The sequence below is a fragment of the Rattus norvegicus genome, chromosome 10, assembly GCF_036323735.1.
Source record: "Rattus norvegicus strain BN/NHsdMcwi chromosome 10, GRCr8, whole genome shotgun sequence".
NCBI lineage: Eukaryota > Metazoa > Chordata > Mammalia > Rodentia > Muridae > Rattus > Rattus norvegicus.
This window is the reverse complement of record NC_086028.1, coordinates 31108624-31121134: the sequence shown is the minus strand read 5'-3', so window position 1 is coordinate 31121134 and position 12511 is coordinate 31108624.

Sequence of the window (12511 nt, the reverse complement as noted above, 5' to 3'; positions counted from 1 at the left end):
GAGGGCTGTTTTCTCAGGCTTGCAGGTACCGGTGAAGGATGCAAGGCTACAGACTCTCAGGAAGTCAACGCCACCCACAAAAGAAACTGATAAAGCTCCCACAGTTGACCCAAAGAAAGAGGTCAATATAAAGAATTCCAAAAATTCTCTTAAAGGAGTTGAAGGAACTACAGGAGTATACAAAGAAAACCTTAAAACAAATGTTTTAAGGGAAATGGGGAAATATATGAAAAAATAGAAAGGGGCTGGAGACAGAGAGAGAGAGAGAGAGAGGGAGGGAGAGAATGAATGAGAATGTTCAGCAAACATTAGGACATTAAAGAAAGGAAGGACCCAAACTTTCCTAATTTGAAGAAAGACACCAACATAGACACAAGAAGCATAATGATCCAAACCCAAAAATTAGTTCACCATAACCTAGAATATTCTAAGTATTAAAAATCAAAGCGAAGAGGTGAGGAGGTGACTTCCTCAGTAAATGCTTGCCTCACAAGCGTGAGGATTTTTGATCAGGTGAAAAGCACTCATGTAAGCTAAGCAAGGCAGCATGTATTTATAATCCCTGCGGGGAGATGGGGTCTAAAGGACCTCTAGAGCTGAGAACTGGCTAATCTGACCAAATTGAAAAGCTCCAGGCTCACTGAGACCTGTTTCAAGAGCTAACATGGCCAGACATAATAGCACACACCATTAATCCCAGCACTTGGGAGGTAGAAGAAGGTAAATGTTTGAGATCAAGACCAGCCTGGTCTATATAGTGAGTTCTAGAATAGCCGGGGCTATACAGAGAGAGAGACCCTGTCTCAAACTAAATAGGAAAAAACTAACAAGTGAAACATGACTAAGGAAGATGCTTGATATTGGTGTCTGGTCTTGCGTGTGACAGACAGACAGACGCATGCGCACGCACGCATGCGCACGCGCGTGCACACACACACACACACACGGGTGGGGGAGATCAAAGTCAAAGGGAAAAAAATCTGTGAACAAAAAGAGATAAGAAAACATCACACAAAAAGTCAACACTTTAATGGTGAACAGATTTTCCATCAGAAACTCTGCAGGCCAGAGACAGAGAGATAATATCTTCAATGTGCTGAAGCAAAAATACAATCTTGCTGGCCACAAATGTTTTATCAATCAAAACTGTCTCTCTAAAATGAGAGAGAATACAAATGCTTCAAAGCAATTCAGAGCCAGGGAGTTTATTACCACTGCAGGCTTTTGGAAAGGAAGACTTTAAGCCCTAACAAAAGCCTGTTAACTCATAAAGTCCACAAAAGCACAAAACAATGACACGAATCATCCAGAGTCATGTTCAGAATATTATGGGGTATAATGGGTATAGAAAGTAACTTCAGCCATAGCCTAAAATTTAAAAGAGGAGAAGAAATGATAATGACTCAGCTCAAGTTTTCAAGGGATGTATATTACAGAGCGATAGGAATTCTGATATCAAACCCTCCAATGTGGGAGTGAGGCTAGGATCTCCAGATGTGGGCAGTCAATATCAGGCTGTTAACAGCTTCAAATGATTCTCACAAAATGGTAACCACAAAGCAAAAATCCATATCAGAAACGGAAGAAAAGTCAAAAGAATTCAAAGCTACAAAATGCATCTAACCACAAAAGGCAGTGAAATCAAAAAGATTTGCAAAGGAACCAGAAAACAGTTGACAAAGATTTAGTAGGAAATATTTACCTAACAATAATTTGTCTTAAGCAAACATGGATTGAATTCCTCAGTAAAAACACTATGAAGAGACTCTTGTTCTGTTTTTGTTTTGAGACAGCATCCCACTGTGTTTTCCTAGCTGACCTTGAACTTGCAGAGATCTGGCTGTCTCTGTAGAGTTGATATTAAGGGTAGGCATGCACCACCATGCCCAGCCCAAATAAATGGATTTTTAAAGGCACAAAGATGTATGATGTATGCATACAAGAGACCTACGTTGCTCTTAAAGAAGTATAGACAGAAAGCGCTGAAGAAACGTGCCACGCAAATGGGAAACAAGAAGATCCAGGTAGCTTTATACGACAGAATGCTCGCACACTGTTCAAAGGCATGCATGCCTATTGACGGTACAACAAAGGAGCCAGCTAATCCGGAGAATGCACCAAATGTAAATATATGCTCATCCAACTTAGCAGCCTGTAAGTATAGACAACAAATATTAAAGGGCCTGAAGGAGAGACGGATCACAATGTGGTATTGGGAAAGGATTACAATATCCCACTTTTAAACCCACTGAGAAAATGAAGAAGGAAATATGGGAATTAGGCAATGCTTTAAAAACTCCCAACAGATGTTAAGTGTGCTCAGCTGAAAAAAAGAAAAGGCAACACTGAACAGCAGTACAAATTCCCCCAAACACATCTTGAAGAAATTCTTGCAGCCTCAGATGCCAGAATGCATGGGGTGCCAGCTGGGCCCTGAATGGCTAAGTGTGCGTATGCAAATAAGGTGAAAAATGCAACCAATCAAGGAAGAGTTGCCAAACCTGGTAAGGGAGGGGAAGACCCTTGAGCTGCTGAGAGTTACTAAAAGGCTTATGTCTCTATAGAGACTGGGGTGGTCTCCTGCACCCTGCTCGGGGTAGACTAAGTGAGTGAGAGAAACCCCCGTCTCAGAAAACAAAACAAAACAAATAGAAAAACAAAACAAACAAAAATGAAGGAACAAACAAAACCAACAAAGAACAAAAACAGAAAGAAACTAAGAGTTTGAAGGAAACAGCCTTCACCTGTGAACATTATCTGGATAATGTTATCAGACCTGTAACCGTGGCACTGACTTCAACCTGAAACCCAGGAATACTTCTGCCCACAGACAGCACACATCTGGAATTTAATAAGAGACACGGTCAATTATTGCAACTCTATCTTTTTTGGGATCTTTCGGAACAAGAGCCAAAAGACTAAGTATTTCGTGGATCTACTCAAACATCAAACATTTAACCAAACATCAAATTTTGCTTTCTGACAACTTTCAGATGCTAAATGAAGTTGCTGACAAGACAGCAATGGGATTAAATTTAGCCAAGCTAGAAAATGCACTAGAAGGATTCAGGAAAACGGCAGAACACCCTCAACTATATAGAAAAGCGTGGTCTTCAAAGAAAGTAAAATGTTGGGTACTGCTTACTTAGCACACACATTTCCTTACTATTGATACTACAAAATCCAAGGGCATCTCCACTCACATTTACTTTGAAGGGATTTAAACGCTTTTTATACATACGTTTTAGAAAACAAGTGTGAAATTTACAGAAAAGGTGTACATGTGCGGATAATCCACATTGCAACAAAATAGGAATCCACCTTCAGCTCGTGCTGCTGTACAGACTAGCCCTAGCATATGTAAACCAAAGCTTGCATGAGTGAAAGTGGTGAGAAAAACCGTTGAGCCTGCCACGCTGTCCAGGATACATTTATAATGTTCCAGAAACAACCATTTAAAAGAACAAATCAAGAAATGCCTATAAATTTAGATACTTAAGAGAGTTGCATGTGCTTCTCGTGTAATGCGATAGAAATATTTTTTTAATGTTCCTGTTATAGCAATAGTCACACATGGCCTTGTCATTGCCATCAAATGTCACATGTCATGTGCATGGCTGACTTGTGACGCTAAGCATTGTTTTAAAACTCTTACTGGGAACTGTCCCGTATCAGAACAGAATTTCTTCAAACTGAAGTTAGTTTTCTAGAAGTCATCCTAGGGCTATGACACAAAGTGAACCATAGACTATTTTTTAAATCCTAATAGTGATAATATTCAGTGGTGGCACAGGCCTTTAATCAAAGCACTCCAGAAGCTGAAGCAGGTGGATCTCTGGGTTTGTGGCCAGCCTGGTCTACAGAGTGAATTCCAGGACAGCCAGAAAACCCGGTGTCAAAAACAAAACAAAACAAAACAAACAGAAAACCTGGGCAGAGAATATTACAGGGGCCAGAGAGACGGCTCAGCAGCAGTTAAGAGCACTTGTTCTTTGAATGAACCCAAGTTCAGTTCCCAGGACCTATACTAAATGGCTCACAACCTCCCATAACTGCACTTCCAGAGGATCTGACACCTGCTTCTGGTCTCCAAAGGCACTCACATACACAATATCACATACCCAAAATGCACATACATACACTCACACTTAGACAAGCACACACACGTAATAGAATAAATCTTTCTTAAAACCATTACCGTTGCTAGCATTCAGGGAACAAAACACAGAGTGCATAGAAGAACTTAGGGTACATGTTTTAAATCCAGCAACTCGGAAATATCTAAGGACTATTGTGTTTAATTAGACTGGATGTTTGCCTACTTTGTCATATTAAAATCCTGATTTTATTTCTACTTAGTGTAATGAAGTGTCAAGTCCCAGTGACAGCATATTTTATGAGTTTATTAGTTACATGGAACTTTTAATTACTTAGAGACATATGGTATATGCTACCTTTGCCCCCAGGCACTGCCACATTAAACAGGATAGAGCCTGTGGTGGGAAAGAGATGAAGACACCTACTTGATCCGTGGAGGAGGCAAGTCACCAACTCCCACAGCCAGCCCCCACTTCCATATGGTTTGATTTATCCCATCCCCCCCCCAAGCTTCCTCCCGTGTGATTCCCACTGGGTCCCAGATGCTCTGCTGTCTAGCTGCCCCAGGCTTCCTCCAGAGGAAAGGACAGACCACGAGATTTCCCTGGGAAAACATGCTACCCAGTGCTATCAGAACAAAACCCAGGCTGCCTGTGAGCTCCACCCTCATTAGTCTGAATAAAACCCAGGCATTTCTGCCTCGTGGGGTTTCCAAAGGACAGGAAAAGGAGAAATCAAAGAGAGCCAGTTGTATAGGTCTTAAAACACTCCCTGGCAGGGAGCCAAGACTTTGGGTGAGCTCGAGAAAGTAAAGTCAGTTCAATGGTGTTTGCAAGGGTAGGGTTGACTGGGTAAGACAGAATGCAGCTACCAGCCCCCAAATATTCTCACTGACCTCCCCTCCCTACAAATGTCAATACCATTGCTCCATTTTATACACAAGGACCCAAACACAATAGAAGCTAGGCAGGTTCATCACTGGCCCAGGATTCTCCCTTGCTCCCTGAACCCTCATACCTGCCTCAGTCTACCAGAAATGTCACCTCACCCTATCTGGTAAGGCAAACCCAAGCGAGGCCTTTATTCCCTTGGGGATGAGTCATTAAGAAAAATGGATTCCCCTGTGACTCGAGGCATTTCCCAAACCCCAACTTCACCCAGGGCGGGTTTTTCCACCCTTCCTATCTTCAGAAGAGCTTGCCCAGAGCACTAGGAGACAGGGGACTCTACTCCTAGCTTCCTTATCTTGGGCTCCATTTTCTTCATCCCCCAAATGAGACTGATGCTCTCTGGGGATTTCTTGCCCAGACAGCATAAGATTTTCCAAGACCAGACTGTGTATGCCCTAGGGGATGTGGTGAGAAATCCTGAAGGAAATCTCCTACCTCAAGAGGCCCCTAGCAAACTTCCGACATCCGTGAACATTCAGAAATAGTAAGGGGACATCGTCTTTAGACAGTCACAGTCAGCCTCAGGTTCTCCAAAGGAATCACTAGAGTGCTTGAAGACTTAGGAAAAACAGCATCTAGCCATTCTCGGAGGAGAGGGAAATGATAGAAGACACAACGTTATATTAATTCCCTGCATCTGATTTATTGGGTTAATTCAAATGGAGTCTCTTGTAGCAACATAAATTTATTATCTTTCGGAGAGCAAAGAAATAAACATCATCTGGTCCAGTCACTGGGCTAACGTCAGGGTGTCAGGAAGCCTGATTTCCTCTGGGCACATCAGGGCAAAATCTGTACCTGGTTTCTGCAAGCTCGTAGAGGCTGCTTGGCTGTGGCCATATCACTTCAACGAAGGCTTCCACACTCCGTGATGTTCCCAGACCCTAACCCTTCTGAATCCTTCGTTCAAAGACCCTTTTGATTATATTAGGGCCACCTGGGAAACCCAGGCTACCGGTCCATCTGGAGATACTCAAGTCTCACCAGCATGGCTGCTTAAATATGACCTCAGTAAGGATGACATCACAAGACACGCTAACGGGGAAGGGGAAAGCTCGCAATGTCTCAGTGCAAAAGAACCACACAGAGCTAAGAAATGCCGAGAATGGGAGAAACAGCCTACTGAATGCAAGAGCTCATCAGTGGGCTACCCGGTACCAAATGGTCTAAAACCATGTACACGCAAGTAACAGCGTACAGCCTGAGAAGGTTGTATTTATAAATATAGGAATGTGTAAACTCACACAAATATAAATGTAACATACACATAGAAATATAACAGCAATATTTTCTAAAAGGCCATGAATTTCAAATAGGACTGGACGACAAGGCGATGACATGGGAGGGTTCAGAGAGGAAAGGGGAAGGGGGATATGAACTGATTACATTACAATATCAAATAATAAAATATATTTGAAAGATATTCAGCATAATCACACAAAGTCTTTTCATGGGTGTGAGGTACCAGGTTCCATCACTTAAGATGTGGACAGGGGGAGGGGAATGTTGACATTCAGCTGAACTACAAGCCCTTTGGCAAGACTCCACTTTCTTTTACAGAGTCAAAGCTTTCAACCCAGCAATTCCGATTCTAGAATTTATCCTACTGTACTAACTGATGACATGTATAAAGACACTACCCAGAGGCTGGAGCGATGGCTCAGTGGATAAAATACTTGCTGAGCCACCATGTGGATCAGAGTTCAGATTCTTGTGCGTGCGCAGGAGTGTGCACACCCCCCCACACACACACACACACACATGAGGGCTGATTACTGGCCTACTGTAACAGCAGCTATCTGAAGGCGGAGACAGGGATCCCTGGGTCAAGCTGGCTGGCTTGTCTAGGAGGACCAATTTTCTCCTAGAGATTCTGTCCCACATTTTCTCCTGCCTTAGCTCTTGTTTCCTGCTAAGGAATGAGGATAGTTAGTATTCAGTGGTGGAACTCTGTGGCCACACATAACTGCAATTATCTCCTGGGACCATCAGTGACCAGCTCTGGAACCTTGGACAAGGCTCTTCAGTAACTCAAAACACACACACACACACACACACACACACACACACACACACCCTTTGAGTGATGCACACATTAGACGCTAACAGTGTGACCTTCCCCCAAATGAAGACCATGTGTCTCTGGCTCTACCAGGGTCCGACTAAAGGTCAACCTCTCTATAGAACAGATGGGCTGAGGGTGGAAAGCAGCAGACACGGAAGCACTAAGATCTAATGGGTTGGTAACAAATCAACAGTTACATTTTTTTTGAAGAGCAAAATGTAGATAATTATCACTAGTTGAGTTTAACTGGACTGGGGGGGGGGGGGAATGTGTGTGTTCTGATTGGTCCACAGCTTTGGTCTGCGGCCAACCCTAAGGCAGAAGGCTCTGTGCCTCCTCTGCCCCTGTGGGGGGTAACTCGGGGTCCTGGCATCTGTGATGGCAGGAGTCATGTCCTGGACCTCAAAGGGGTTGCTTACACGCCACTGTCTCACTTGGTTAGCCCTGGGGAAACCTCAACCCACGCTCTGGATTCCTGTAGAGTTTCTCAAACAGGTTTGGCAAGGGAACCTGAATTTCCGGTGTGGTGGTGATAGCAGAGTTACCCAGCAGTCAGTCAGCCTGGGGTTCTTCCCACTGTGGATCAGCCCCGGGTCCCTCTCTCCTTGGAACATAGCAGGAGGAGAGGCTTGGAGAGGAGTGCATCTGGAAAGGCAGTCAGACTGCAGTTTAAGCACCATCCTGTCAGGGGAGGCTTTCCCAGAGATCTGAGTATTCAGTCTCTCCCTGGCCACGTCTTACTTTCTTCATACCCCCTTGTTACATTCTCCTTTGCTTTCTATTTATTTCTCTGCTTATTGGTGACATATCTACCCCTTCTAGAACGTACAATCCCTGAGAACAATGACCTTCCCTGTTGTGACGTGAATTTGTCCCTGCTCGCTAAACCAGGATCCACAATGCACTGAGTGAATGCTAACTAATTAATGGCTAATATTCCTTTGCATGTCCCGGCAGGCTTCAGAAGTAGAATTGCCTTCATTCAGAAGCTACAATGACCTTCATGTAACAAAAGAGAAACACAGACAAAAAGGACTTACATGACTGGGTCAGAATCAGGCAATTAGGAAGAGGTAAGACCTGAATTTGATGACAGGGCTCCCTGGTTTAAAAGCAAATACCCTCGTATTGCACAATCTTGCCTTACCTCCCACCCCCAAATCTGTCTAGTTTTCTAAACTGACAACTTCAGCATAGATTCCTCTGTGCATAGATGAGGAGTAGGGAGAAGAAAGACAGTTCAGAAAGATGCATTAGTGTATGCCCATCTGAGACCGTTGGCCACAGCACAGGCCTCGCCAGACCTGCCCTCCAGCCTCTGGCCTCCCTCTAGCAAGGCTCTAGTGGGCCTTGAGACCAAACAACAGGCCTCAACTTCAGTGCCATAGACATGCAGGTCAACTACATTTTATGCATAACTCCAGGAGGCATGGTGGCAATTAACCTGTTACTTGGTGCCTGGTGCTATTCGACATATTTCATTTTGTCAGTTGCTTAATCACCACAGGAGCCGTACTAGGTGTATGCAGTATTATCTGTATATGTCTAATGAGTCGTCGGAAGCCCGAGGACATTAAAGAAACTGCTCCGGAGTACATGGCTGCAGAAGCTGGATAGGAAGAACGGTGAGTGCAGGCTGCTGACTCCAGCTTTTAACCATCTACCCTACAGCTCAGTGAAGAATCTGGGGTTTGTCTACAAGAGTAGGTGCCACCAGGAGGCTAGATGGCTTTGGGCAATCCATGTAAAGTTTCTGGGTAGGGATGACCTCACATGCATAAAAGGAACAGGAATCAACTTCCTCTCAAATGTGTTCTGACAGGATGGGATTTCATGACCAATTGGATTGGATATAGTTAGACTAAATTAACCAGGATTCTTATAGCAGGCCAGTTCAGTGACTTTAATACAAAACACTAGTGTGCACTGGGCCTAAGACAGGGTAGACTTCATTGGACACAGAAAGATTCTGTTCTTGTTCGTGGAACCCAGAATGGGAAGCATGTGTTAGAGACACTTGGCTGGGGATGTAACTCAGTGGTCTAGCAGCTCTACAAAGTTCTAGCTTCTACTAAAGCCTCCTGCAGCAAAATTGATGTTACTAAAATTCTGTCCCTTGGAGAGAACAAATATCTACCCTCTTTTAAGATCTCCACGGCAAAGCAAGGAGCAGTTCAACCAAAGTTCACTCTAGGGCACCAATAATGAGTTTACTAGGCTTACCTTCACAGTAACAGGTGGCCTTAAAAGCACCACACTGAACGGTCTGTAGCAAGCAGAGATAAGGAGTCCTCATGACTTCATAAATGGAGTCCCTTCCATTCACCCTTCCCTCACCTATAGCCTCCAGCTTCGAAGAGAGTAAGATACCACAGATAATTAAGGAAGTGTTACCTACAGCTGGTTAGGAGGGCTGGCTGGATATTCAGGTGAGGGCTCCCTGGCCTTCCCCACCCCCTCCTTCCATCAGGGAACAATAGTCAACAAGCCCCCGCTGTCTTTGCTCTTTGGCAAGCGAGCCCAACCAAACTCCTGAAGATGGCAACGGTTTAGCTTTGGACCATGGTCCTGTACAACAGTGACATAAGTTGAGCGTGACAGCACTCAGGAGGCAAAGGGTGGGGGACTAGAAGTTCTTCGCTGCAAGTGAGTTCAATATCAGCCTTAGCTACATGAGACCCTGTCTTCCCCATCCCTAGAAATGAGACAGTCTCTCTCTCTCTCTCTCTCTCTCTCTCTCTCTCTCTCTCTCTCTCTCTCTGTTTTTACCTTCAGGCCCATTAGAGCCCTCGGGTGCCTTTAGCATGGAGAGAAAGAAGGAGAACCCACCAGCAGAGCAGCTACTCAAGTGTATGAATGTGATTTTTGTTGTCCTTAATTATCTCGCAAGAATCCCAAGCTGGCCGTTGAGTCAGTTTTATTATAAGAGATCTCTGTGATGTTGCAGATGAAATGGAGCCAAGTAACCATCTTGGCTTACCATCTGATAGCTACAGCTTTGGGAATGTACACCTGTTGCCTAACTGTTCTATGCCTCAGTTTCCCCGTGTTTTTAGGTTGATAATGTGACACCAACCTCATAGGTGGCTGTTGCTACTGCAAGGGAAACACACAAAGAATCTACACATTGCTAATATTCAATAGAAGACAATTTTACGATTATTAAAATTATTATTAAATCACTACCGTCATCCTTGTCATACAGACAAAACAGAGCCTGGAAAGGCCAAGTGATTCATCTAAGGTCGTATAGCTTTTGTTAGCCACTAGTTGAGGGAAGCCCCTTTAGAAGGCCACTGCTGTCCAAATGCATCTCCAGAGGGTCCCTTTCCTTTCTGTTAAAACTTTTGGAGGAAAACTATGCTCAGGGGTGTTTCTGTCCATTATTTTTGTGGTCCATACTGAGTATGCCCAGGGTATTCTTCTCCATCCTTTTAACCTTTGGAACATGCACTCCTTGACCCTCAAATGTGTCTGCCATCTTTCCTTCTTAAACTGAGCATGCTCAGGAGTATGCACACCTACAAGTGCTTTGAACTTTCATATGTCTCTATCTCTTTCTCTATCTCTATCTCTTTCTCTCTCTCTCTCTTTCTCTATCTCTATCTCTTTCTCTATCTCTTTCTCTTTCTCTATCTCTTTCTCTTTCTCTTTCTCTATCTCTTTCTCTTTCTCTATCTCTTTCTCTTTCTCTATCTCCCTCTCTTTCTCTATCTCTATCTCTTTCTCTATCTTTCTATCTCTTTCTCTATCTTTCTATCTCTTTCTCTTTCTCTATCTCTATCTCTTTCTCTCTCTCTTTCTCTTTATCTCTTTCTCTATCTTTCTATCTCTTTCTCTATCTCTCTCTATCTCTCTATCTCTTTCTCTATCTCTCTATCTTTCTATCTCTTTCTCTATCTCTCTCTATCTCTTTCTCTATCTTTCTATCTCTCTCTATCTCTTTCTCTATCTTTCTATCTCTATCTCTATCTCTTTCTCTATCTCTTTCTCTATCTCTATCTCTCTCTATCTTTCTATCTCTTTCTCTATCTCTCTCTATCTCTTTCTCTATCTTTCTATCTCTCTCTATCTCTTTCTCTATCTTTCTATCTCTATCTCTATCTCTATCTCTTTCTCTATCTCTTTCTCTTTCTCTATCTCTTTCTCTATCTTTCTATCTCTCTATCTCTTTCTCTATCTCTATCTCTTTCTCTTTCTCTATCTCTCTCTATCTCTATCTAATCTGCATCGGCATCTATATCTATATATCTAATCTAAGCTATATTTATGCTCTCAAAGCCTCCACACTTCCTCTCCTCAGGGTGGGCACTGCTTTGGAAATGGTTCCTGTGCACTCCTTACCTGCTATAGGCAATAATTCTTCATCCTCTTGTTTCTTAGCCAAGGTTGTTTGGGGCTTTGTATTCTGTAAGACGGAAACCTGAGTTTGTCCTGGTTATGATATGAATGGCTGAGGTGAGAGTCACATACAGGCACAGGGTTGCCCTCCTCAAAATGTCTGAAGCTGGTTGAACTTTTGACATAACTCTTCTCCCACATCAGACCTCACCTCACATGCCACTCCAGAATAAGTAGGAATTCTCCTTTGGGACGCAGACCATCAACACTCAGACAGGAGTATTCAGACCAGCTTCATAGCATGCTGGTGTCCCCAGAGCCCTCACAAGTGGACTTGGAGAACAGAGAAGCCTTTCCATGCAGGAAGGCACTTGACCATTTTTCCAAAGCCAAATCTGAGAGTATCCCACAATGCCAGTGCCCCATGGTGTATGCCCAGCAGAGCACACTAGTCCCAGCTTGTCAATCTAGGAGCTTCCAGTATCCAAGCATGGATAAGGTATCCAATCGCTGATGGGGATGGGAGTAGGCAATGTAAAGACAACATGGAAACACAAGGGGCAAGGCTTCAGGGTCACCAAAAGAGGCTGACTTTGAAGGGTTGTTGTCTGTCCACATGACTCTCTATTTAAGGGGAAAAGCTTTGCCATCTACTCTGATTTTACTAAAAGGAAAAGGGGAGGGGAGGCTCTGAGTTCTTCATCCTCAGTGTACATATGTGGGAAGCCAATACAGCATGAGAAGACATTGCCTTAAGTCCCAAGTGTTAGTGGCAGAATAGAGAAGAGAAGTCATGTCCCCCGTCCTCTTTCCCATCTACCGCTCAGGCTGCAGAGTCCGCAGCGAGCTGACTAAGCCCAGGGTTAGAAGATGGAACCACTAAGCAGGGAAAGTAATTTCCCAATTTACAGTTGTGGGAAGTTTGTTTCTGTCAGATTCTCCCTGGTTCTTACCTTTTCAAGAAAATTGCCAAGCCTCCTTTCTGTTTACCCAATAAACTGTTTTCCTGAAGCACAAAGTGGGAGGGCGCAAAGCTGGAGGTCCACTTGTCTTTCTT